Genomic DNA, 13,574 nt, shown 5'->3' with positions numbered 1-13,574 from the left:
TAAGTCAGACTGAAGGGGTGACCCGTGACAATCACCCTCTATCTTCAGTACTCGATTAGCCAAGATCCGCATGCCTGACAACCACAAAGCGGTCTACATGATGTTCAACGTAGTCATTGGACGACAGCCGGAGTATGTTCTCTTAGGTCTCTAATCAATGATTCACATCGTCTCTCCTGACAACAGAGCATCTGAATCTGAGATTAGGATCTTCGTGGTATAGGCTAGAACAATAGACAGCATTCCTGAGATCCAAAAAGTCTAAACCTTGTCTGTGGTATTCCGAGTAGGATCTGGGAAGGGATGACTGTGAAGAGCTTCAAACTCGCGAGTATTGGGCGCAGTGACAGTGTGCAAAAGGATCAATGGATCTTATTCCGACGCTAGTGAGAACCGACAGATGATTAGCCATACGGTAGCTGTACCCAGTATTTTTCATCCGAGACAAGAAATCTGACAGTTGATTAGCCGTACAAAAACTGTAGAGGACCATTTTCACTGATATGATCCTACAGCTTACCATGGAAGGGAGCACGCATGATTGGATGAAGGCAATAGGAAAGCAGAGGTTCAAGAGTAACAAAGCATCTCCAAACGCTTATCTGAAATTCTCACCAACGAATTACATAAGTATCTCCATCTTATTTTATGTTTTATTTATCTTTTAATTATCAACACCTCATAACCATTTGAATTCGCCTGACTGAGATTTACAAAATGACCATAGCTTGCTTCAAACCGTCAATCTCCGTGGGATCGACCCTTACTCACATAAGTATTACTTGGACGACCCAGTGCACTTGCTGGTCAGCTATGCAGAGTTGTGAAAAGTGTGAATCATAATTTCGCATACCAGTTGTATTCTTAATGGTGAATCCTCCTGCCTTCTAGGGTATGACCAACCCTACTGAGGCAGATAATTGGTTCTAAGGTATGAAAAGAGCTTTGCAAGCTCAGCACGTGCCAGAGGGTCAGTACGTGGAGTTTACCACTTATTGGCTGGAAGGAGAAACTCAGTTCTGGTGGCAAGGATCTTACCGTTTGTTGCAGCAAGGTGATGTTATTATTACTTGGGATGCTTTTCAGGACTGAGTTCTACAAGAAGTACTTTTGGAACTTAGTAAGGGCGGCAAAGGAATTGGAACTGATGCAGTTCAAGCAAGGTTCTATGACTATGACTGAATATACCAACAAGTTTGAGGAGTTATGCCGATTTTCCAAAGTTTGACAAGGTGCTTATGAGAGTTATGAGGAGTGGAAACGCATTAAGTATGAAGGTGATCTTCGGAGTGATATCATGAGTACCATGGTCCTTATGAAAATCGAATATTTTCTGAGCTGGTGAACAAGTGTAGAGTGGTGGAAGAATAATCAGGGAAGGCTACTATGGTGAAGGGTAACCACCGAAGGTTTTATAAGAAAGATCAAGGCAAGAGTTTTGAGTCAAGGAGCCAAGGTTTCAAGAGAGGTGGCTATGTGTCGCAACACATCCAAGGCCGAAATGACTTTCAAAGGAATAACAACCGCCAGGGGCATGGTAAAGGAAAGCAGGCAAGGACTCAACTAGATAATTTGAGGTGCCAGAAATACAGGAGCTACCACCCAGATAAGTCATGCAGGGATGAGTTAGGTCTATACTACAAATATGGATTACTTGGGCATATCTCCAAGAATTGTCCACGTAGGAAACCTCATGATGCGGTCGATCTCAACAACAAGGTCGCGTCTTGCCATGACGGAGAACGATGGTGCTAGGTCTGATAGTTTGATTCAAGGAAACATTGAAATTAGTAACCAAACTTTAATTGTTTTATATGATACTGGAGCATCGCATTCATTCATCTCATTTGACAAAGTTGAGGAATTAGGGTTGAAATTAGCATAACTAATTTATGATTTGCATGTGCATACAAAAGCTTTTCATGTGGTGACAACAAAATTGTATTGTCAACAAGTGCCCATTCAGATAGAAAATAGGGGGTTTGTACATGACTTGATATGGTTGCCCTTGACTGGGATAGATTTAATTCTAGGTTTGGATTGGTTATCGATGCATCATGTGTTATTGGATTATTTTGAGCTTTTTATTCGATTTATGTCTGAAGGGTCAGATAGGCCGGTAGAAGTTCGGGGTTATTATTTAAACTCGGTAATGGTAAGTTGTAATGGAGATGAGTGTCAGGGGTATGTGTTGTTAGCCACTAGCTCATCAGAAGATGAACAAAATTTAGATCAAATTCTGATAGTGAATAAATTTTTTGAGGTATTTTCCGAGGATAAACTTGACTTCCCCCTCCTAGAGATATAGAATTTGCGATAAAATTGATGTCGGGCGTAGGACCAATCTCAATTGTGCCATATAGAATGTCGCCATTAGAGCTAGCAGAACTTAAGGTTTAGTTGGAGGAGCTGATGGATAAGAGATTTATTCGACCAAGTGTTTCTCCGTAGGGAACAATAGTGTTGTAGTAAAGAAGAAGGATGATACTATGCGACTATGGTGGATTACAGGCAATTGAATAAGGTGACTATGAAGAATAAGTATCCTTTACTGAGAATTGATGACTTGATGGATCAATTGTAGGGATCTGACGTTTTCTCCAAGATTGACTTGAGGTTATGTTATCATCAGACAAGAGTGAGAGAAGAGGATATTCATAATACAGCTTTTAGAACTCGTTCTGGTCATTACGAGTACATCGTGATATCCTTTGGGTTGACGAATGTCCCTACCGAGTTCATGGATTACATGAACAGGGTATTTTGACCTTTCCTTGACAAGTTCGTTGTGGTGTTTACCGATGACATTTTGATATACTGACGAACTGATTTCTATCGGTAAAGAATTTCACAAAAATATAATCGCGTTGTAAGTATAGTTTCTAAACCAACAGAGAATCCTTTCGTGCAAAAGTTTTGGTTGTCACAAGTAACAAAACCCAATAAAAATTATAACCAAAGTATTAAAACCTCGGGTCGTCTTCTCAAGGAATTGCAGGGAGGTGTGTTTTATTATTGGTTATGGAAAACAGTATTTCTGGGTTTTTGAAAGGTTTGAACAAGAGAAATAAATTGTAGGAATTAATAAATCAATAGCTAAGAAAACTCTTGGCAAGGTATGAAAATTAGAAGTTATATCCTAGTTATCCTTATCAATTGTGATGGAAATTGCTCGTTGCTCCCACTTAGTCAACCTCTAACTATGAAGGTAAGTCAAGTGGATAAACCAATATGAACCCTCAAGTCCTAGTCAATTCCCAAAGAAAGACTAGAGCTAGTGGAATTCAAGTCAATTAGCAACTTTTAATTATCAATCAACAAAAAAATTTGTCTCTAATTATTCAACCAAAGCCAAGAATATAGAAAACTAAATAAAAATCATATATCTGAAATACCTCAAATTGCATTAATAAAAGAAATCAAATGTAACATGGAAAAGTTCATAAATTAAATTGGGAAAATAAATAAAAGGAATATTGAACCTGGAAATTGAGAAGTAGAAATCCTAAATTCTAAAACCTAAGAGAGAGGAGAGAGCCTCTCTCTCTCTCTCTAAAAACTACATCTAAACCTAAAAATTGTGAATTATAAGAAGTTGTGTCTGTATGGATGCATTCCCCCACTATATAGCCTCTAATCTGTGTTTTCTGGGCCGAAAACTGGGTCAAAAACAGTCCAGAAATTGCCCCAGTGATTTTTGGTTCGTACAGGTCACTGCAAAGTCACGCGGAAGCGTCGTCCACACGTTAGCATGGATTGGGTTTTTGCCAGGTCACGCGTCTGCGTGATCCATGCGTTTACGTCATCTGGCTTCAAGGCAGCTATGGCAAATTATATATCGTTGTAAAGCCCCAAATGTTAGCTTTCCAACGCAACTGGAACCGCATCATTTGAGCCTCTGTAACTCAAATTATGGTTGATTTAGTACCAGGAGGTCAAGCTGGACATCTTTTGCAGTTTCTTCAATTTCTTGTATTCCTTCTACTTTTGCATGCTTCCTTTCCATCCTCTAAGCCATTCCTGCTCTGTAATCCCTGAAATCACTTAACGCACATATCACAGCATCTAATGGTAATAAGAGGGGATTAATATTAGCAAATATAAGGCAAAAGGAGCATATTTTCAATCATAGCACAAAATCAGGAAGGAGAATGTAAAGCCATGCATTTTGTATGAACAAGTGTATGAAAGATTGATAAAATCTACTCAATTGAGCACAAGATAAACCATAAAATAGTGGTTTATCAATGTCCCCACACTTAAACATTAGCATGTCCTCATGCTAAGCTCAAGAGAAGCTATAAGAGAGTGAAGAGGAATGGTAAAACTTATGAAATGCAACCTATCTATATGAATGCAACTACATGCAAAATGCTTTTATCTACTTGGCTAAAGGTAAACAAATCTTTCAAGAAAAAATATGAACTAGATTTCACTAATTCAAATCACAAAATAAAGTACAAGTAAACTTGTAAGAAGAAGATAGCTCATGAAAGTCGGGAACAAAGAATCGAGCATCGAACCCTCACTAGAAGTGTATGCTTTCTAATCGCTCAGGTGTTTAAGATTCAATCTCTCAATTCTCTACTAATCTTGCTTTCTAAGACTTGCTCTTCATCTAACAATCAACAAAGAATTAATACACAGATACACATATCAAGAGGTCTTTTAAGGCTTGTAATGGGGTTAGGGTCAAGGTAGAATTGTATTTGGCCAAGTGGACTGATGAGCGGATATTTTATACGCTTTTTAGGGGTAATTTCATATAGTTTTTAGTATGTTTTAGTTAGTTTTTAGTATATTTTTATTAGTTTTTAGGCAAAATTCATATTTTTGGACTTTACTATGAGTTTGTGTGTTTTTCTATGATTTCAAGTATTTTCTGGCTGAAATTGAGGGAGCTGAGCAAAAATCTGATTCAGGCTGAAAAAAGACTGCTGATGCTGTTGGATTCTGACCTCCCTACACTCGGAATGGATTTTTTGGAGATATAGGAGTCCAATTGGCACTCTCTCAATTGGGTTGGAAAGTTGACATCCAGGGCTTTCCAGCAATATATAATAGTCTATACTTTGCGCGAAGATAAACGACGTAAAATGGCGTTGAATGCAAGTTCCATGTTGCATTCTAGCGTTTAGCGCCAGAAACAGGTTGCAAGTTAGAGTTAAACGCCAGAAATAGGTTACAACCTGGTGTTTAACTCCAGAAACAGCCCATGCACGTGAGAATCTCAAGTCTCAGCCCCAGCACACACCAAGTGGGCCCCAGAAGTGGATTTCTGCACCATCTATCTTAGTTTACTCATTTTCTGTAAACCTAGGTTACCAGTTTAGTATTTAAACAACTTTTAGAGACTTATGTTGTATCTCATGACATTTTAGATCTGAACTTTATACTTTGTGATGGCATGAGTCTCTAAACTTCATTGTTGGGGGTGAGGAGCTCTGCAGCGTCTCGATGAATTAATGCAATTATTTCTGTTTTCTATTCAAACACGTTTGTTCCTATCTAAGATGTTCATTCGTGCTTCAATATGAAGAAGGTGATGATTCGTGACACTCATCGCCATTCTCAACCCATGAACGTGTGCCTGACAACCACCTCCGTTCTATATTAGACTGAATGAGTATCTCTTAGATTTCTTAAAATCAGAATCTTCGTGGTATAAGCTAGAATCCATTGGCAGCATCCTTGAGAATCCGAAAGGTATAAACCTTGTCTATGGTATTCTAAGTAGGATTCAAGAATTGGATGACTGTGACGAGCTTCAAACTCGTGAGTGTTGGGCGTAGTGATAGACGCAAAAGGATCAATGGATCCTATTCCGACATGATCGAGAACCGACAGATGATTAGTCGTGCTGTGACAGAGTATCTGGACCATTTTTACTGAGTGGATGGGAAGTAGCCATTGACAACGGTGATGCCCTACATACAGCTTGTCATGGAAGGAGCCTTGCATGTTTGAAAGTGAGAAAGCATTATGTTACAGGGATTCAAAAGACAAAGCATCTCCAAAATCCCAACATATTCTCCATTACTGCGTAACAATTACTTATTTTATGCACTTTCACCTTTTACAATTAAAACTAAAAGAACCCTATTGGTATCTGATGAGCGGATAATTTATACGTTTTTTTGCATTGTTTTTAGTATGTTTTTATTATAAATTTATTAGTTTTTAGTTAAAATCACTGGTATGCGAAATTGTGATCAATACTTTTCACGACTCAAATAATCCCCGGTAATGAATCCAAAAATTGGTGTTCAATACCATGGCATAAACACAACTTCGCACAACTAACCAGCAAGTGTACTGGGTCGTCCAAGTAATAAACCTTACGCGAGTAAGGGTCGATCCCACAGAGATTGTTGGTATGAAGCAAGCTATGGTCACCTTGTAAATCTTAGTCAGGCAAACTCAAATGGATATGGATGATATACGAATAAAACATAAAGATAAAGATAGAGATACTTATGTAATTCATTGGTGGGAATTTCAGATAAGCGTATGAAGATGCTTGGTCCCTTCCGTCTCTCTGCTTTCCTACTGTCTTCATCCAATCCTTCTTACTCCTTTCCATGGCAAGCTTATGCAAGGGTTTCACCGTTGTCAGTGGCTACCTCCCATCCTCTCAGTGAAAATGTTCAACGCACCCTGTCACGGCACGGCTATCCATCTGTCGGTTCTCAATCAGGCCAGAATAGAATCCAGTGATTCTTTTGCGTCTGTCACTAACGCCCTGCCCTCAGGAGTTTGAAGCTCGTCACAGTCATTCAATCATTGAATCCTACTCAGAATACCACAGACAAGGTTAGACCTTCCGGATTCTCTTGAATGCCGCCATCAGTTCTAGCCTATACCACGAAGACTCTGATCTCACGGAATGGCTGGCTCGGTTGTCAGGCGAGCGCTCGGTTGTCAGGCGATCAACCATGCATCGTGTATCAGGAATCCAAGAGATATTCACCCAATCTAAGGTAGAACGGAGGTGGTTGTCAGGCACACGTTCATAGGTGAGAATGATGATGAGTGTCACGGATCATCACATTCATCAAGTTGAAGAACAAGTGATATCTTAGAACAAGAACAAGCGGAATTGAATAGAAGAACAATAGTAATTGCATTAATACTCGAGGTACAGCAGAGCTCCACACCTTAATCTATGGTGTGTAGAAACTCCACCGTTGAAAATACATAAGAACAAGGTCTAGGCATGGCCGAATGGCCAGCCTCCCAAAGAGGGTTCAATCATAAAAACATGATCAAAAGCTCCAAATACAATAGTAAAAGGTCCTATATATAGAGAACTAGTAGCCTAGGGTGTACAGAGATGAGTAAATGACATAAAAATCTACTTCCGGGCCCACTTGGTGTGTGCTTGGGCTGAGCATTGAAGCATTTTCGTGTAGAGACTCTTCTTGGAGTTAAACGCCAGCTTTTATGCCAGTTTGGGCGTTTAACTCCCACTTTGGTGCCAGTTCCGGCGTTTAACGCTGGGAATTCTGAGGGTGATTTTGAACGCCAGTTTGGGCCATCAAATCTTGGGCAAAGTATAAACTATCATATATTGCTGGAAAGCCCAGGATGTCTACTTTCCAACGCCGTTGAGAGCGCGCCAATTGGGCTTCTGTAGCTCCAGAAAATCCACTTCGAGTGCAGGGAGGTCAGAATCCAACAGCATCTGCAGTCCTTTTTAGTCTCTGAATCAGATTTTTGCTCAGGTCCCTCAATTTCAGCCAGAAAATACCTGAAATCACAGAAAAACACACAAACTCATAGTAAAGTCCAGAAAAGTGAATTTTAACTAAAAACTAATAAAAATATACTAAAAACTAACTCAAACATACTAAAAACATACTAAAAACAATGCCAAAAAGCGTACAAATTATCCGCTCATCACAACACCAAACTTAAATTGTTGCTTGTCCTCAAGCAACTGAAAATCAAATAAGATAAAAAGAAGAGAATATGCAATGAATTCCAAAAACATCTATGAAGATCAGTATTAATTAGATGAGCGGGGCTTTTAGCTTTTTGCCTCTGAACAGTTTTGGCATCTCACTCTATCCTTTGAAATTCAGAATGATTGGCTTCTTTAGGAACTCAGAATCCAGATAGTGTCATTGATTCTCCTAGTTAAGTATGATGATTCTTGAACACAGCTACTTATTGAGTCTTGGCCGTGGCCCAAAGCACTCTGTCTTCCAGTATTACCACCGGATACATACATGCCACAGACACATAATTGGGTGAACCTTTTCAGATTGTGACTCAGCTTTGCTAGAGTCCCCAATTAGAGGTGTCCAGGGTTCTTAAGCACACTCTTTTTGCTTTGGATCACAACTTTATTTCTTTCTTTTTCTTTCTTTTTCTTTCTTTTTCTCTCTTTTTTTTTCGGAAAATTTTTTTTTGTATTCACTGCTTTTTCTTGCTTCAAGAATCATTTTAATGATTTTTCAGATCCTCAGTAACATTTCTCCTTTTTCATCATTCTTTCAAGAGCCAACATTCATGAACCACAAATTCAAAAGACATATGCACTGTTTAAGCATACATTCAGAAAACAAAAGTATTGCCACCACATCAAAATAATCAAACTGTTATAAAATTCAAAATTCATGCAATTCTTTTCTTTTTCAATTAAGCACATTTTTCATTTAAGAAAGGTGATGGATTCATAGGACATTCATAACTTTAAGGCATAGACACTAAGACACTAATGATCACAAGACACAAACATAGATAAACATAAGCACTAAAATTCAAAAAAACAGAAAATAAAGAACAAGGAAATTAAAGAACGGGTCCACCTTAGTGATGGCGGCTTGTTCTTCCTCTTGAAGATCCTATGGAGTGCTTGAGCTCCTCAATGTCTCTTCCTTGTCTTTGTTGCTCCTCTCTCATGATTCTTTGATCTTCTCTAATTTCATGGAGGAGGACGGAGTGTTCTTGGTGCTCCACCCTTAGTTGTCCCATGTTGGAACTCAATTCTCCTAGGGAGGTATTTAGTTGCTCCCAATAGTTTTGTGGAGGAAAGTGCATCCCTTGAGGCATCTCAGGTATTTGATGATGAGAGGGGTCTCTTGTTTGCTCCATCCTCTTCTTAGTGATGGGCTTGTCCTCATCAATGGGGATGTCTCCCTCTATGTCAACTCCAACTGAATAACAGAGGTGACAAATGAGATGAGGAAAGGCTAACCTTGCCAAGGTAGAGGACTTGTCCGCCACCTTATAAAGTTCTTGGGATATAACCTCATGAACTTCTATTTCTTCTCCAATCATGATGCTATGAATCATGATAGCCCAGTCTATAGTAACTTCGGACCGGTTGCTAGTGGGAATGATTGAGCGTTGGATAAACTCCAACCATCCCCTAGCCACAGGCTTGAGGTCATGCCTTCTCAGTTGAATCGGCTTCCCTCTTGAATCTCTCTTCCATTGGGCGCCCTCTTCACAAATGTCTGTGAGGACTTGGTCCAACCTTTGATCAAAGTTGACCCTTCTAGTGTAAGGATGTTCATCTCCTTGCATCATGGGCAAGTTGAATGCCAACCTTACATTTTCCGGACTAAAAACCAAGTATTTCCCCCGAACCATAGTAAGCCAATTCTTAGGATCTGGGTTCATACTTTGATCATGGTTCTTGGTGATCCATGCATTGGCATAGAACTCTTGAACCATTAAGATTCCGACTTGTTGAATGGGGTTGGTAAGAACTTCCCAACCTCTTCTTCGGATCTCATGTCGGATCTCCGGATATTCACTCTTTTTGAGTGAAAAAGGGACCTTGGGGATCACCTTCTTCAAGGCCACAACTTCATAGAAGTGGTCTTGATACACCCTTGAGATGAATCTCTCCATCTCCCATGACTCGGAGGTGGAAGCTTTTGCCTTCCCTTTCCTCTTTCTAGAGGTTTCTCCAGCCTTGGATGCCATAAATGGTTATGGAAAAACAAAAAGCAATGCTTTTACCACACCAAACTTAAAAGGTTTGCTCGTCCTCGAGCAAAAGAAGAAAGAAGAGAGTAGAAGAAGAAGAAATGAGGAAGAAGGGAATGGCTTTGTGTTCGGCCAAAAAAGGGAGAGAAGTGGTGTTTAGGTTGTGTGAAAATGAAGGAGTGAAGGAGGGTTTATATAGGAGTGGGGGAAGGGTAGGGTTCAGTCAAGTGAGGGTGGGTTTGGGTGGGAAAGTGGTTTGAATTTGAATGGTGAGGTAGGTGGGGTTTTATTAAGGATGGGTGTGAGTGGTGAAGAGAAAGATGGGATTTGATAGGTGAAGGGTTTTTGGGGAAGAGGTAGAGAGAGTGGTAGGGTAGGTGGGGATCCTGTGGGGTCCACAGATCCTGAGGTGTCAAGGAAAAGTCATCCCTGCACCAAATGTCATGCAAAAATGCATTTTGAGCCAATTCTGGCGTTAAACGCCGGGCTGGTGCCCATTTCTGGCATTTAACGCCAAGTACTTGCCCTTTTCTGGCATTTAACGCCAGTCTGGTGCCCCTTTCTGGCATTAAACGTCCAGAATGGTGCCAGACTGGGCGTTAAACGCCCAACAGCTAGCCTTACTGGCGTTTAAACGCCAGTACGTTCTCCTCCAGGGTGTGCTATTTTTCTTTCTGTTTTTCATGCTGTTTTTGCTTTTTTCATTGATTTTGTGACTTCTCATGATCATCAACCTACAAAAGAACATAAAATAACAAAAGAGAATATATAAAATATAACATTGGGTTGCCTCCCAACAAGCGCTTCTTTAATGTCAGTAGCTTGACAGAGGGCTCTCATGGAGCCTCAGAAATGCTCAGAACAATGTTGGAACCTCCCAACACCAAACTTAGAGTTTGAATGTGGGGGTTCAACACCAAACTTAGAAGTTGGTTGTGGCCTCCCAACACCAAACTTAGAGTTTGACTGTGGGGGCTCTGTGTGGCTCTGTTTTGAGAGGAGCTCTTCATGCTTCCTCTCCATGATGACAGAGGGATATCCTTGAGCCTTAAACACCAAGGATTCTTCATTCAATTGAATGATCAATTCTCCTCTATCAACATCAATTACAGCCCTTGTTGTGGCTAGGAAGGGTCTGCCAAGGATGATGGATTCATCCATGCACTTCCCAGTCTCTAGGACTATGAAATCAGCAGGGATGTAATGGTCTTCAACTTTTACCAGAACATCCTCTACAAGTCCATAGGCTTATTTTCTTGAATTGTCTGCCATCTCTAGTGAGATTTTTGCAGCTTGCACCTCAAAGATCCCTAACTTCTCCATTACAGAGAGAGGCATGAGGTTTACACTTGACCCTAAGTCACACAAGGCCTTCTTGAAGGTCATGGTGCCTATGGTACAAGGTATTGAAAACTTCCCAGGATCCTGTCTCTTTTGAGGCAGTTTCTGCCTAGACAAGTCATCCAGTTCTTTGGTGAGCAAAGGGGGTTCATCTTCCCAAGTCTCATTTCCAAATAACTTGTCATTTAGCTTCATGATTGTTCCAAGGTATTTAGCAACTTGCTCTTCAGTGACATACTCATCCTCTTCAGAGGAAGAATACTCATCAGAGCTCATGAATGGCAGAAGTAAGTCCAATGGAATCTCTATGGTCTCATTTTGAGCCTCAGATTCCCATGGTTCCTCATTGGGGAACTCATTGGAGGCCAGTGGACGTCCATTGAGGTCTTCCTCAGTGGCGTTCACTGCCTCTTCCTCCTTTCCAGATTCGGCCATGTTGATGGCCTTGCACTCTCCTTTTGGATTTTCTTCTGTATTGCTTGGAAGAGTACTAGGAGGGAGTTCAGTAATTTTCTTGCTCAGCTGACCCACTTGTGCCTCCAAATTTCTAATGGAGGACCTTGTTTCAGTCATGAAACTTTGAGTGGTTTTGATTAGATCAGAGACCATGGTTGCTAAGTCAAGTTACTCTGCTTAGAATTCTCTGTCTGTTGCTGAGAAGATGATGGAAAAGGCTTGCCATTGCTAAACCTGTTTCTTCCACCATTATTATTGTTGAAACCTTGTTGAGGTCTCTGTTGATCCTTCCATGAGAGGTTTGGATGATTTCTCCATGAAGGATTATAGGTGTTTCCATAGGGTTCTCCCATGTAATTCACCTCTTCCATTGAAGGGTTCTCAGGATCATAAGCTTCTTCTTCAGATGAAGCTTCCTTAGTACTACCTGGTGCATTTTGCATTCCAGATAGACTTTGAGAAATCATATTGACCTATTGAGTCAATATTTTGTTCTGAGCCAATATGGCATTCAGAGTGTCAATCTCAAGAACTCCTTTCTTCTGACTAGTCCCATTGTTCACAGGATTCCTTTCAGAAGTGTACATGAATTGGTTATTTGCAACCATTTCAATTAGTTCTTGAGCTTCTGTAGGCGTCTTCTTCAGATGAAGAGATCCTCCAGCAGAGCTATCCAAAGATATCTTGGATAGTTCAGAGAGACTGATGAGCGGATAATTTGTATGCTTTTTGGCATTGTTTTTAGTATGTTTTTGGTATGATATAGTTAGTTTTTAGTATATTTTTATTAGTTTTTAGTTAAAATTCACTTTTCTGGACTTTACTATGAGTTTGTGTGTTTTTCTGTAATTTCAGGTATTTTCTGGCTGAAATTGAGGGACCTGAGCAAAAATCTGATTCAGAGACTAAAAAGGACTGCAGATGCTGTTGGATTCTGACCTCCCTGCACTCGAAGTAAATTTTCTGGAGCTACAGAAGCCCAATTGGCGCGCTCTCAACGGCGTTGGAAAGTAGACATCCTGGGCTTTCCAGCAATATATGATAGTCCATACTTTGCCCAAGATTTGATGGCCCAAACCGGCGTTCAAAGTCACCCTCAGAAATCCCAGCGTTAAACGCCGGAACTGGCACCCAAATGGGAGTTAAACGCCCAAACTGGCATAAAAGCTGGCGTTTAACTCCAAGAGAAGTCTCTGCACGAAAAATGCTTCATTGCTCAGCCCAAGCACACACCAAGTGGGCCCGGAAGTGGATTTTTATGTCATTTACTCATTTCTGTACACCTTAGGCTACTAGTTTTCTATAAGTAGGACCTTTTACTATTGTATTTTCATATCGGGGGATTGTTTTAGATCCTTTGATCATCTTTGGACATTTAGTTCTTAGATTATTGGGAGGCTGGCCATTCGGCCATGCCTAGACCTTGTGCTTATCTATTTTCAACGGTGGAGTTTCTACACACCATAGATTAAGGTGTGGAGCTCTGCTGTACCTCGGGTATTAATGCAATTACTATTGTTCTTCCATTCAATTCCACTTGTTCTTTATCCAAGATATTACTTGTTCTTCAACTTGATGAATGTGATGATCCGTGACACTCATCATCATTCTCACCCATGAACAAGGTGACTGACAACCACTCTTGTTCTACAAGCGATCAAGGCTCTAGTGAATATCTCTTGGATTCCTGATTGCACGATGCATGGTTGATCGCCTGACAACCGAGTGCTCGTCTGACAAACGAGCCAACCATTCCGTGAGATCAGAGTCTTCGTGGTATAGGCGAGAACTGATGGCAGCATTCAAGAGAATCCGGAAGGTCTAACCTTGTCTGT

Source organism: Arachis hypogaea, chromosome 10, assembly GCF_003086295.3.
Source record: "Arachis hypogaea cultivar Tifrunner chromosome 10, arahy.Tifrunner.gnm2.J5K5, whole genome shotgun sequence".
Taxonomy (NCBI): domain Eukaryota; kingdom Viridiplantae; phylum Streptophyta; class Magnoliopsida; order Fabales; family Fabaceae; genus Arachis; species Arachis hypogaea.
Note: the sequence above shows the minus strand (reverse complement) of the source record.